The following is a 13,428-nucleotide window of genomic DNA, read 5'->3' as shown; positions in this document are numbered from 1 at the left end:
AAACTAGGATTGAAAATGTGTGATGTGGATAGCCCTAACACAACATCTATAGAAGTTTTAAGTGTAAAATTTGTACGAACTGATTGGTGATAAGGCCAAAATAAGTATTTACTTGTGCAACACAATGGTGGATGGTCCTTTTTTACTAGGATTGATAACGGTTGGCTTACTTTTAAGCTCGGGGTTGATTCAATGTCGTGGTTTGGGATTGGGTGGGAGTGAGTCCTGGTCGAGTAGGAGTACCTACGAATATGTTTGGAAATCGACCTAGCTCGGGTAGGCTTGATGCTCATAGGAAAGCAGAAAGAAAAAAATGGATCCAAGAAGGGATCACATAAGGGAGGAAGAAGTGATTAATTAAGGAACTCTTCTAAATGTTTGGTTAAAAGGAACCTTGGAAAGGGTAGGAATCTAAATGGGCTATTCCACACGTCCACCTTAGGTAGAATGATGTGTTTCTTAGATTATTTATCTAAAAGGAACATAAAGTAGATTAATTTTTTAAGCTTTTTTCAAACAAGATAAAGAAAAATAAGAATCGAAAATTGTGTAAAGGCGTCGCCTCCATACATAGCGGAGGAGATAGGGTACCTGAGTCCTGGGATGAGAATAAGGATATGCGTGGAGAAGCATATGTGAATGCTTGAAAGATAACTAGATAACTTTAATAATACCAAAGAAAAAATGAATTAAAATATTCTAGAATAGAAAAAAGCGAGAACAACCTAATAAATGTACACTTGCAAAGGTATGCAATATTTTACATACTTCTTTCAAATGCTTGAAATGTATTCTCTGATTTGACTTGATTGGAATCTTGTTTTTGTGGTATTGTAATTCTACCTTGAAAATGTGCATTTACCGAATGTCAGTGGGAGGGTGGATCTTGGAGGGTCATAATGTTGATCGAAAAGTTGATTCCAATTTTATGTTGTATAGTGACTAAGTTAAGAATGGGGAAAGGGATCCCAATTTACGAAGTGGGGATCAAACTTGGAAACATGTGATACATGTAGTTGATAATAACACTCATCTTAGGGGAACGCATTGACAATTGTGCTCAACCATACCTAAGACAAAAGCACCGCGATGACTTTGAACCAAGGGTGAAATAGAGAGCTCCTTCCAACTAGATCTAGAAGGTCGAGTTCATTTTAGACTGATGTCTTTGAAATAAAGTATCAATCTGATAAGGAAATATTTCTTCTTGTTGGTCTCAAGCAAGAGGGATGTCAGGATTTGCGGTGTACATAGGCATTTGACGATGGTGCAGTCGGTGGTAGGCCATGGCCCTCACAATAGACATCCCCAATATTGCTTGGTTTGCATGCTTAGTCTTTGCAGTAGAGAAGTAACCATCCATAGCTTCAATCCATACTTTTTCTTCCTTCACAATATTATCACCCTCTCCTTTAAAAGAGGGTGATTGCATTTGTTCCAAACTTCTTTTCTTGTATTTCTATGAACATGGCATTGTTTTGAGGGTTTTCTTGGAGTGTAGGTATATATCAATATATTGTAATAGACATCAATGGTTCCTTGAATTTATTTCCTTAACAAATGAAAATCAACCTAGATAACTAAGATATTTTTTAAGACTTGTACTAATTTACTCTACTAAGAGCTTAATTACAAGAATTAATTAAGTTAATAATATAAAACAAGTTTGATCTCAAGCAGTTACAAGTGTAAAAAACTTATACAACCATTTTTAAAACTATTAGACTATCCTTAACTCTTTAACCCACTTGATTTGATGAAGGTCATCTGTAGATGTTCAATATGACGTGCTTGTTTGGGAAAGCAATGGCCACAAACTCAACGAAATGTATGCATTTGAGTGTTGGTTGGGCTAAAATTAATATGGGAGGAATAAGCTTCTCAAGAAGGACACAAACACATTCAATCTAAAGTGGAAGTCTATTCATTAGCAAGTAATGTGGTACATTGCTTGCAGATGGTTAAACAATCACAATCCATAAATTTGGTGCTACACAATAGAAGGAATAACAATTCCAATTATAATATCATATATTTAATTCAAAGGAGAGTACATAATGGTAACATTCTGAATTTTTAACCTAGAGATTTGCTACCAATTGTAAGGTCCCCATTGACAGACTAGGGCGACTTGATAGTTAGGTCTTCCTTTGTTCTTGATATAAGATCCGTGATTTTAGGGTCTCTTTGAAAAATAAGATAAATGGTTTTTTGAGTGCACATAATTTTAAGTCCACTAGTTTTTGTATGAAATGCTTATTGTATGACCTTATAGTGTTAAAAAGTAGAAAGCAAGGCCATGGGTTCAATGTGGTGAACACTTGGTTCTGTTTTAATTTTTTTGTCTTTTCTCTACTTTTGTGATTTACAATAATTTTTAGCAAAAAGTAGAACCAATTTCTATTATTACTAGATTTTTAAAGCTATGGTTCAATTTCATGAAAAAATGCCTTTTTTTTTCTCTTTTTGTGCTCTTTGACAAAAAGTAGTCGTTTCCTAGTTCTACAGACCCTAGTAAAGCCGTGCTTCAATTTTAGATGTTTTTTTTTGCTTTTTTATGCTTTCCAAAAGGGAACATGCTTTTTAATATTGTCTAATCCTAAAATCATTCTTTTTTTACCACCAGATGTACACGGGATGGTCATTTCACATAAAAATGGTGAAAAGAAAATTTTTACAAGAATAGGTTTTACAAAAGGCAACATTGTAATTACAGTGAGGTGGCGTAATGAGCACCGTGATTGTGCCAAGGCGGCATAGTGAGGCCACAATTTTGTTTACTATCATGATTAGTTTTTATTAAGTCAAATTGGCTAGAAATTTGAATGGTTAAGGAGTAGAGGTGACTAATTAAATCAAAAGCAAAGTGTGCCTTGTTTTTAGAAGAAAGAGGGTGCAAAAATTAGGGAGAGCTTCTAGGGGATTTTGGGGCACTCAATTTCTCTCTCTCTCTCTCTCTCTCTCTCTCTCTCTCTCTCATAACAGGTCTTGAGTTCAACTCTCCTCATTGGATAGATCTTTAAGGTCTCTTGGGATAGTTTCCTACGATGTTAAGATTATCTTCTTCTTCTTCTTCTCCTTCTCCTCTCTCTCTCTCTCTCTCTCTCTCTCTCTCTCTCTCTCTCTCTCTCTCTCTCTCCTTCTTTGCTAGACCCTATATAAGGGGTTTGTGACTCACACACAAGGTACATACAGTTACTTACACATAGTGAACTACATACCAACATACATACACCTACTCGTGGTGAAGCAAGCTCTCTCACTTGTAACGTGCGAGAAGAATCTCTCTCTCTCTATTTATTTATATATATATATATATATATATATAACCTCATGGTATAAACCTCTACGTAGCTCTCATCACTGCTTTCTTGTGACAATGCAAAAAGCCTTTCACCAACCAGAATCTACTCTTAGACTATGGTAAAGAGCTCTCAACTCCATATCCACTATATCTTTCTCTCTCTAATTATGTTTTCGCTATGTACATGAAGAGTACACTCCTGATTGATGTTTCTATTTACACATAGATGTGTTGGCTTGCTAAAAGTGTAGGATGTTGATTCTTGTTGCTCTAATCATATTTGGCATGCTAATGTATGTTTGTGTTGTGTATACGCTTGCATAGCCACGTAAAAAGAATGCTCTTCTACTACATCATGTATCACTAAGGGCATTGTTTTGGTTGTACCTCCTAAATTGCTAAGACTTAGGTCAAGCTCTTCCAACTGGGTATTGACCACATTGTTTATAGAATTTTCTCTTCTATACTTTATCTCTAAATTTCACTTGTGTGAAGGGTTATGGTTAATATATAGCTTGCTATTTTTATGAGCTGTCAATATTTTGGACCTCAGTCTCCTTTGAGGACTATCAAATAGACTCGTCAGATGGAGGAGCTTGGTTATCCAAGTCATAACCTTGATTATACATGCTGAAATGTAAATTTAGGGCACCATTATCATCTTTGATGTGATTTATTAATTGCTCTAGGTAAAAGATTGCCTACCTATGTAGGGGTGCTATCAAGGAGGGATACCTTATGGAGTTTTGAGTTTGATGTGAAGTTCATATATATTTTCTAACTTATTTGATGAGTTGATTTCACTTATTTGATGCCCGTGAAGATATGAGTTGATGTATAGTCACCTATACCAAGTGGCACAGTTAGTTTTACATAGTCATTGATCAATTTTGTCACCTCAAAGATGTTGTCCATAGGGCCACATATTGTTGTACATAGATACCTTAAAGTACATAATCAAGTACATAAACCTTAAGCAATAATATTATAAAATCAAACAACTTTGTAATATACATTCATAGAGAAATTCAAAAACCTTTATAGATATACATTCATAGAAGAATTATTATTTCTCTATCATAGCCAACTCCAATCTCTGCTCATCAGTGATGTATTTCTCTTTTAGAATTCCACCTCCGATACATTTGGATAACCCCATAAAAGAATGGATGGAGGTTCACTCTTCGTAGATTTGTCACCTCTTTGTTTTCTTTGTGGGTTGGAAACTCTTTGGTATTGTTCGATCAATCTTTCCATACCCTTTGAGTTGTAAATACCAAATGTGGAAATGTTCAAGTCTTATGCACTTGTGAGCTTGTGCATAATTCTCTCATCTAAAAGTATATAAGACTCTTCTATTGTCCATATGTGAGGATCAACACACTCAAGGTACTCTCGAAGATAATGCATGTACTCTCCAAGAACCCATTCATCGGCCATTTAACTCTCTCTTCGTGCTCTTTGGTGAACAAGCCCCTTCAAAACTCCCATGAATCTCTCAACCTAAAACATCCAACAAGTGCTAACAACACTACTATCTTATCCACGAGATGGATGAGTATGTGGATTTGAATAGCAGAAAAGGAAGCTGGTAGCTCTTTCTCAGCCAAGCAAAGGAGCTCAATGCATTCCCTTTTCTTTTGCACTATTGACCTTGTATCAATCTCCGTAGAAGTGATTTATCTGTAAAAAAAAAAATACAAGGACAATGTGTTAAATGTTTATTAAAAGCACACATATAAAGATCCGCAAGCTATAGATAGCTTTTATTAGCAATCAATAACATCTCTGATACCAACCATAACTAACAAGGGGGAGAACATGCTACATATATCAATTTATAATAAAATTAGTATCATTTAGTTGGAACACTTTAAGTTCAAAACACTCGTGTTGTCCATAGTGAATACACACTTCAGTGAGGCATCATATCTCGTGGATGCACGGATAGATCATATTATATGATTAATCATGTTAATATCTTTGGAGGTACGCACCCATAGTGTAGGTGTATATTATTTTTGACATGTCTATCCTCAACCTGAGGCCACAAGAAAGTTGTGTTTGTAATTTTTCTCTTTTAAGTCTTTTTGATTGCTTTCGTGTCCTTCGAAGCAATAAGATGTTTTCACAAAGAGTAGCTTACATTTTTGAATATATGCATAGAATCAATAAGATGAGCGATCTTCAAATCCTTTCAATACTCCAAATAAAACCATACAAAGATAGAGGGAGTTAAAAACGGGTTGTCTTCAACATCGCTCATCATCTTGGTCGCTTGCAACCTTCGACTCTGGATCAACGATGGGCCCTTTGGTCCATTTTTGGTACATATCTATAGATGTCATCCGTAATGGACATCATTCGTTCTTGACCTTTTTATTAAAATATATAATTGTGTGCTTTGATGTAGTAAATGATCTTTGAACGAGTAAGAATCGTCTATCTCGAAGGTATATATATTTTTTGAGATACTTACTGTGCATAGATTTCAATCAATCACTACACGAGGGACAAGCTTTGTAGCTTTTTGTTAAGCACCCTGCATTCATAGTAAAATATTTAGCATGATGACAAAAAAATAAAAAATATATATGTATATTACTTAAACACAAATCAAGTATGACACAAAATTGGTGAAAAAGTCATGTATAGTTCATGCTAAGATTTTATAAACTAAATTTGTATATATTACTTAAACACAAATCAAGTACAACACAGAATTCATAGCTGGTCGAAAAGTCATGTATAGTTCATGCTAAAATTTTATAAACTCTAAATTTTCTTCCATCTTTTGGTTTTGACATATCAAACAAGTCTATGCCTCTCCACAACTCTTAGAGGTTGTCAATTAGAGGTGCCAAATAAACATTAATATTTATAACTTGACATTCTTTTGAAATTATGAGAGAAAAAAATAAATGCTCTTTTTTAAAGCAAATTAAAGGTGGCAGATTATAGTTAACTAGAACTACTAGCTAAGTCATGACCATTTCCTTGAGCGCATGGAGAATGGATTCACACCATTCAAACCAACGTCCATTTTTATATGTCATGGTTCTCTACCGAGTCCATAAGTCTTCCCTAGGGTTCAAAATATATGTTGTATATGGAGTGCGAATGAAAAATATGAAGCACCTTTCAAGAGATCTATCTGCTCATATCTTTATACCAAGGTATTTTATATATTGGGCGTTTCTCTTTATCTTTGTATTCATCTCTATACAAAATACAATCGTTGGGATATGTGTGTGTGGTGTTGTAATCGAGTCCAAACTTGTTCAACATCGTCTTCACCTCATCTCTTGATGTAGGAAGGATGTTGTTTGAGGGTAAAAACTTTTGAGATTATAGCTTGCAATATTTTGAGAAAACACTACATACAGATTAAGTACTAAAATATTAAAAATTAATGCAATTAACATTAACAATTGAAAAGATATTTACTTTAATAAAACCAAAACGGATGCATTAGAGGTTCAAGGTAAGCAAACTTGCGCTTAACTGCTACAAGTTTGAGCCTTTGTAGATTTTCTCAAGTGCTTCTGCTTTGGAAAAACTTTTTCAATCACACGCTTCACTTTTTTTAAACCCATCATGAATAAGATCATCCCATGTCATCATCGTCATAAAAAAAATCATTCTTTTTGTCAAATGTGAATCATATAGTTTCTTTAATCTATCATAACTATTTAAACCACTCTTACGAAGGATTTTCATGTACTCAATTGACATATATGAGACGCCATGAGAAGGTTGACGCACATCGTTTTCAATATCATAATATGAAAACTATCACATAGACACAATTACAAACATTGAATATATAAAAATCAAACTTAGTATTTTGTAACAATGCTTATCAATTAAGAAGGAAACAAATTGATTAAGAGAAAAGAAATCAAATATAAATTTAAAAAATCTAAAAATATAATACATAATCCATACGTGCATGTGTCATGTTTGCATTTTTACGCAATGAATTTGGAGGTGGAGGTACTCTTTTTGGCCTATGAAATCCCTAGTTCACTAATAGTTCATGACTTGTACGTAATGATTTAACGACATTTATAAGAACGTATCTTGGAACATCTCTGCTCATATATTCTCGTTCATGTCCATTTTCACATTTCACAAATGTGCAACTGGTTCTTGCATTCCTTTCTCGACTACTATTAATTGTTTCTATGTGTATATGGTATGTCATCTACATAAAGTTTTTGGATTTCTATGTGGATAATGCTTATATCTGAAAGGGAGATTGCATTGAGAAAAAAACCATAAGTGATCATGATATCGATGTAGCGCGCCAAATGATACCAAGGGGGTTTCATCTATATATGTGTCCACAAAAGCACATAAAGGTTATCTCTCAATATGGTGGGACTTGTAAATTTTGTGCAATGAACAAGTCATGTCTTTCATCTAGAAAGCTAGAAGGAGCTATCATGTAACAAGCACCCCAAAAGCTTTAAAAAAATCCATCTTTAGGAAGAGATCTTCCATGCCATCCTCCACAGTTTCTGCAATTGTATGTCTACACTAAAGACAGTAGACAATCGGGCAATGCATAATTGCCTCTGATCAGTCCATTTGTAAGTCTTGCATTGCATGACCATGCCGTGTATGAGGATGACAAGCAGCTTGATCATAGATGACATCCTCATCATCAACTAGAGATGCATATCTCTACATGTGAAATATTATTTATGTTATTGACACAATCAGCTATATAAATTTAAATAAATAAAAATTAGACTAAAGAACACTAACCATAGATTGATCTCAGTATGTGAATGTTGGTGCATAAGTATAAGCATCCTTATCCAACTCATGCAAAAGATAATGGCACTGCGGCCTTCAATGTAAACTCGCCATCGATCGCACCAACATGGAATCCGCTCCTCTTCATAATAAAATAAAAGCTCTCTCTATGATAGTGCAAATGGCTCTTCTTCATGTCCCATCATATGAGTGTGGTCTCCATGGTTATAATAGAGGGGAGGTGGTGTACAAGAGGAATCTGAATCTGTACAACAAAAAAAGAGATTAAACTTTATTTGACTAAAGTACTACGAACTTGGGAAAATGACAAAAAGAGGGAATCTCTCAGAGATCTTAAGTTGGAGCTAGAAAAAAACAAAGGGCGATGATTTACCCAATTCTTATCTTTTGAGATTCTCCTTATCTTTCTCTCAATAAAGTAGGCGACTGCATGTCGGACGATGGCCAAGAAGGACTCTCTCTCTCTCTCTCTCTCTCTCTCTCTCTCTCTCTCTCTCTCTCTCTCTCTCTCTCTCTCTCTCTCTCATGAGTGATATGAGAGGTTGTGTGTCCTCTGTTTTGTGTCTACAAACTGCAACAATCATTTGGCAAGAGAGAAAGAGACGGCCAAGATGCATGCTCTCTCTCTCTCTCTCTCTCTCTCTCTCTCTCTCTCTCTCTCTCTCTCTCTCAATGGTATTGTTTGGCATGCAGCCTACGTCAACGGCCTCGTGGCCAAAGAAAAGAGAGTGAGAGATGGTAAGGGTATGCGTATATTCCTTATAAATAGTACTGCTAAGAAAAAATTTCACAATGTTGGCTATTCATCTCTAACCATCCATCTATTGGAAGACAAAAAGAGCAAGGAAGGCAAGGTGAAGCTCACAAAACACACGCTGCTTCTTCTCTCTCTGCCATCGTGACAAGGGCTTGCCGCTACAGGAGGGGTTGAGAGCTCCCGAGACCAAGTGTTGGGCATATTTAAGCAAAGGGGTTCGAATCTACTAACTAATGAATTTTATCGAAATGGAGTCAGTAGGCCATCGTGATTTTAGAACTAACATAGTGTAAAGTGTTTATTAATATAAAACTAACATAGTATATTATTTCTTCTTATTAATGTAAAACAAACGATAATTAATATAAAACTAACATACTACATTGTTTCCTTTTGTTGTAAACATAAACAACAAGTATGCTATGGTCTCTAAAAATAAGAGACCTATGGGATTACACGAAGAGTCATGGACCCACTTTCAATGCAAAATGCGATTACAGATAGAATTCCCTCAACAAAAAGTATGTTAATTTATAAGTTTGAATTTCAAATTAAATTACTTATATGTATTGACATATAATGTAACTTCAACATCATTTTATTTTCAATGAATGCAATGTAAAAGACAGAGAGGCTACTGTGGGGAAGCGGCCACACAACTCGCTTGGGTCGCATGGCTATATAGAGATGGTTTATGTGGGACGAGTGTCTAACCTCACTCCTATCTTATTGTAGACAAAGGGAGAACCACGATTCAATTGTCAATCCATGGGACGAAGCTGAATCGACTAGTGCATAGAGGCTACAAGAGGTTGTCAATCTTTGGAAAATGACAAACAACTCGCATCTAACTCAGGCTACACTCAAATGACAAAAATTACCAAAAGCCAATTGCACAAAAGGAGCCAAATCACATCCGTTACAACATCAAATGACGTCCAAACGTAATGAAACTTCTAAGACATGTTTATAAGACCTAAGCACACATGCTTATGGTCTCAAATCCCACTTTAGGTCAAGTGCAAGAATCGCAATTATTAATAGTAGTGGATTTTTGACCTAGTCATTTTGACCTAGAATGCATCTAAATGCTTAGCAATGATGCCCCAATGCCCTGCCTATGCTTAGTTTTTGATTTTGAAGTGTAAATTCATGCTTATGATGAAATTAGGCCGCAGGTCAGCGACACCAAAAGGTACAAAATACTGTGAAATGCTTACGTCAATGCGTAGAGCTTTTACCTATCTTACCTGTGGTTGCAACGCAAGAGACGCGACTACAATGTGATAACCGGGGGGGGGGAGGAAGTAGGAAGCGCGAGAAGGAGAGAGGTGAGAGCCGTTAGCCCATGCTGTGTTTTTCATTATCCAAAACTTTTAAATAACTTACAAAAATTGGCTTTTATACCTTAGCCAAGGTTTTTGGTGGTCAAAACTTAATAATCCAGGAGCTCTAACTAAAGATAGGTAAAGACAGGTTGATATAATCTGGAAGCTTGTAGCCCCGGCTCATCAATTACAAGGTTTTATCCAAAAAATAGGAGTTTAAACATTCCCAATTCATCAAAATAATCAATAGTTTAGCAATGAGAGCTCCAAAAAATGGTATCCGAGTTAGCTTGCTGCTAACATTCCCCCCCTCCTTGCTTGTGTCGCCCCTTGACACAGTTTTATGGACTGAAATAATCTTCAGGTTGACGGCTAGCGAGGTGGTCCTTAGTGCATGTAAAGCTTTTTCCTATCTGATCTTTCTTTCTTTGTCTGGAACCTTCAAAAATTGCATAGTGACGTTGTTATTTAGCTCGATAGCAGAGTAGCATACGAATCTGGAAGTTAGGTTGTTGATCACTGGCCCAAAAGTCTTCGTTCGCCAAGTGAAGAACCCTGTGTAGAATGAAACACCAACATATTATGAGATGACAAGAACATGCAACGGACGTAGAAGCCATAGAGGACTTCTTTGGAAGATTGGCCGCTTAGGTCGTAGCATAGACCCTTATTTCCCTCAAGGAAGGACATCCACGATGCTCCTGCTTGCTCTGGCTCATGAAAGACTTCAATGCATGTGAGCAACATTCAACAAATTTTGTAGAGCATAGCACATGAGAGATCAAGGAGGCTTTTGAAGAATGACATGGCGCCCGTTAGGGTTTTCACCATGTATTCCTCTGTTGACACTCCCTTCTTTGGAGCTGGCAATCTCAGATAATTCAGCCATGTAGGCCGCTTCTTTGTCATTGCCTCGTGTGCTTGCCATGTCCTTACTCTTGGTACAGGAAAAAAAGTTGGGTCTTTTTGAAATGCTGCAGGTGCTCTTGTGAATAGAATCAGGTATCTAGGATTCTTGTTCAACTAGCTCTTTCTCCCCTTGGGGTGGACTTCATCTGCGCCTTCTGCTTGCATGTCTTTGTATAGTCATTCCTTGACCTGTAGCAACTCGACCTTGATCAAGGGATACGGCAATGATTGTTGATGCCATTGTGCATTGATTTGGTCGGGAGTGAGTTGAGTAACATTGACAGAATGAAGAATTCTCAACTCCCAATCTATCGCTGCCTTCCATTGCTCATTAATCTCCTAAGCAACCTTCTCCTTAAGCCCATCTTCTTCAGCTTTTGACAGCTGGATCATCAGCTCTTGATTGGCATTTGTTAATGGTACTTGAAATTCTTCTTCTCCCCTGAGTCCTTTTGCCAGTTGTGTTTCCATCTCAACGAATGAGACTAAGGGAATATCAATGTGGGGTTGTTTGGATGTACCTGCTTCTTACTGTGTCTCTTTCTGTCCATCCCGCAGTATTTGGTTAACTCTCTTCAGCTTTGCTATCTCTTTGAGCAATTCTTCTTCTCTTTGTACCTACATTAATGCGAGGTCTCTGCGTTGTGATTGCTCTACTAGCTTCAGCTCTAGCTTGAGATCTTTTTCCTTTTTCTCCAGTGCTTTATACACTTCATCTGTACCTTTGATTGAGGCAACTCCCGGATTTTTTCTTATCTGTCGCAAGAAGGTTATTTGATCATTGATCCTCTGCTCTGAGTATTGTAGTGAAGCGTTTGCTACATCTAGTTGCACTTGGATCTTTTGAACTGATAGAGTTGTAGTTAAGAGTTTGTTGGTAGCCTCTGTCAGTTGTTCGTCTTTGGTCTTGCAGGCATCTGTTAACTTCATGAGAAGTTCGCCTAGCTCTTCCATTTCCTTTTGCTGCTTTTCTCGGGCTAGCTGGTGTTGTTCAGCTTCAACTTTCAACTCTTGGACTTGTTTTTGCAGATCGCTGATGACGTTTAATCTATCCTCTAGCTCTCCGTGAAGATCGTTTATCACCATTTCCAACTCTTTGACCTTAGCACTACAACTAAGTGCTGCTGATATCATTTTTTCTATCATCCCCTGTATCTGCTTTGCATATTCATTAACTTGGAGAATTACCTCATCATTGATATGCCAGTCTTTAGTTCTTGTGAGCTGCCTAGACGATTCAACATTCTCTTGTGATTCCTTTGGTGGGGATATGGCGGTTGTTTGTTCCTCCCCTTGAAGCTGTGCTTTTGCCTCTACTGCTTTGTCTTCTCGAGGCTTCGTGGATGCCTCAGCCGTTTCTTGTTGGGTGGTGGTAGACGGGGTTTCCTCTGTTTTGTGTGTCTTTGGTTGCTCAGAACTTGTTGTGTCCTGTGGTTTAGGACTTGCTGCCCTTTCCGGCTCTGGTTCTTTTGCTTTAGCTTGGTCGGAAGTAGTTGCTGCCCATTGTGCATAATCTGCTGCCTCTTGTGGTCTAGGCTCCTTTTCTTTGGTTGGCTCGCCCTCTGTGGGTCTATCTGTTGGTGATGGTGGAGGGATTGGCATGGGGTGGTCGTGTTGTTTTGTAGAAGATGATGATGGTTTGGGAGAAATCTCACTTTGTTTGTGCTGGGTCTCACCTTGGTGTGTCGCCTCAGCTTGTTTTTCTTGCTCGGACACATCTTCCTAGCTTTTCTCTCCGCTTCTTGGCTTCTTTTAGTTTTAATGCTTTCACTTCGTGGTACATTCTTTCCAAAAAATCCTTTGGATCTTCTGCTTCTTTCCGTGCAGGGTTCTTTGTTCTTGGCCCCTTTAGCTCCTTTGGTACCCACTTTTAAGGGTCCACGCCTGCAGCTTAGCGGCTTCTTTTGTAGGTTTATTTTTCTCGTTTAATCTTCGCCTTTTTTTGTTGAGGCTCTTCTTGATGTGCGTCGACTGCCTTCTTCTTCATCTCCTCACATCTGACTCTCTTCTCTTTGTTGTCTGAGCTTTCACTGCTATGTGCTTCGTGAGAGCTCTCTGAAAATTCTTCATCAGATTTGTAAACTCGTTTGGTGGACCTTGTGGCTCGAGGAGATGGCTGTGCAGACACAATCCATGTGTTCTGATCTGGGGTAGGTGACAAATTGTATGCCATGCCGATAGCATGGTATGCTATTCTTGTGAGTACTTTAGGTTCTCCCAGATAGGTTATCTTGCCTTCTTTCTTTGTACCCTTCAGTGTGGATAACACATACTGTGCGTGATCAATGGGTTGCGTGGTTTTTGACTTTAGCACTTGTGTAAATGTAGTCGCAACTGCATGATTG

This window comes from Adiantum capillus-veneris, chromosome 8, assembly GCF_014529385.1.
Source record: "Adiantum capillus-veneris isolate H3 chromosome 8, ASM1452938v2, whole genome shotgun sequence".
Lineage (NCBI taxonomy): Eukaryota > Viridiplantae > Streptophyta > Polypodiopsida > Polypodiales > Pteridaceae > Adiantum > Adiantum capillus-veneris.
This window is presented reverse-complemented; position numbering follows the sequence as displayed.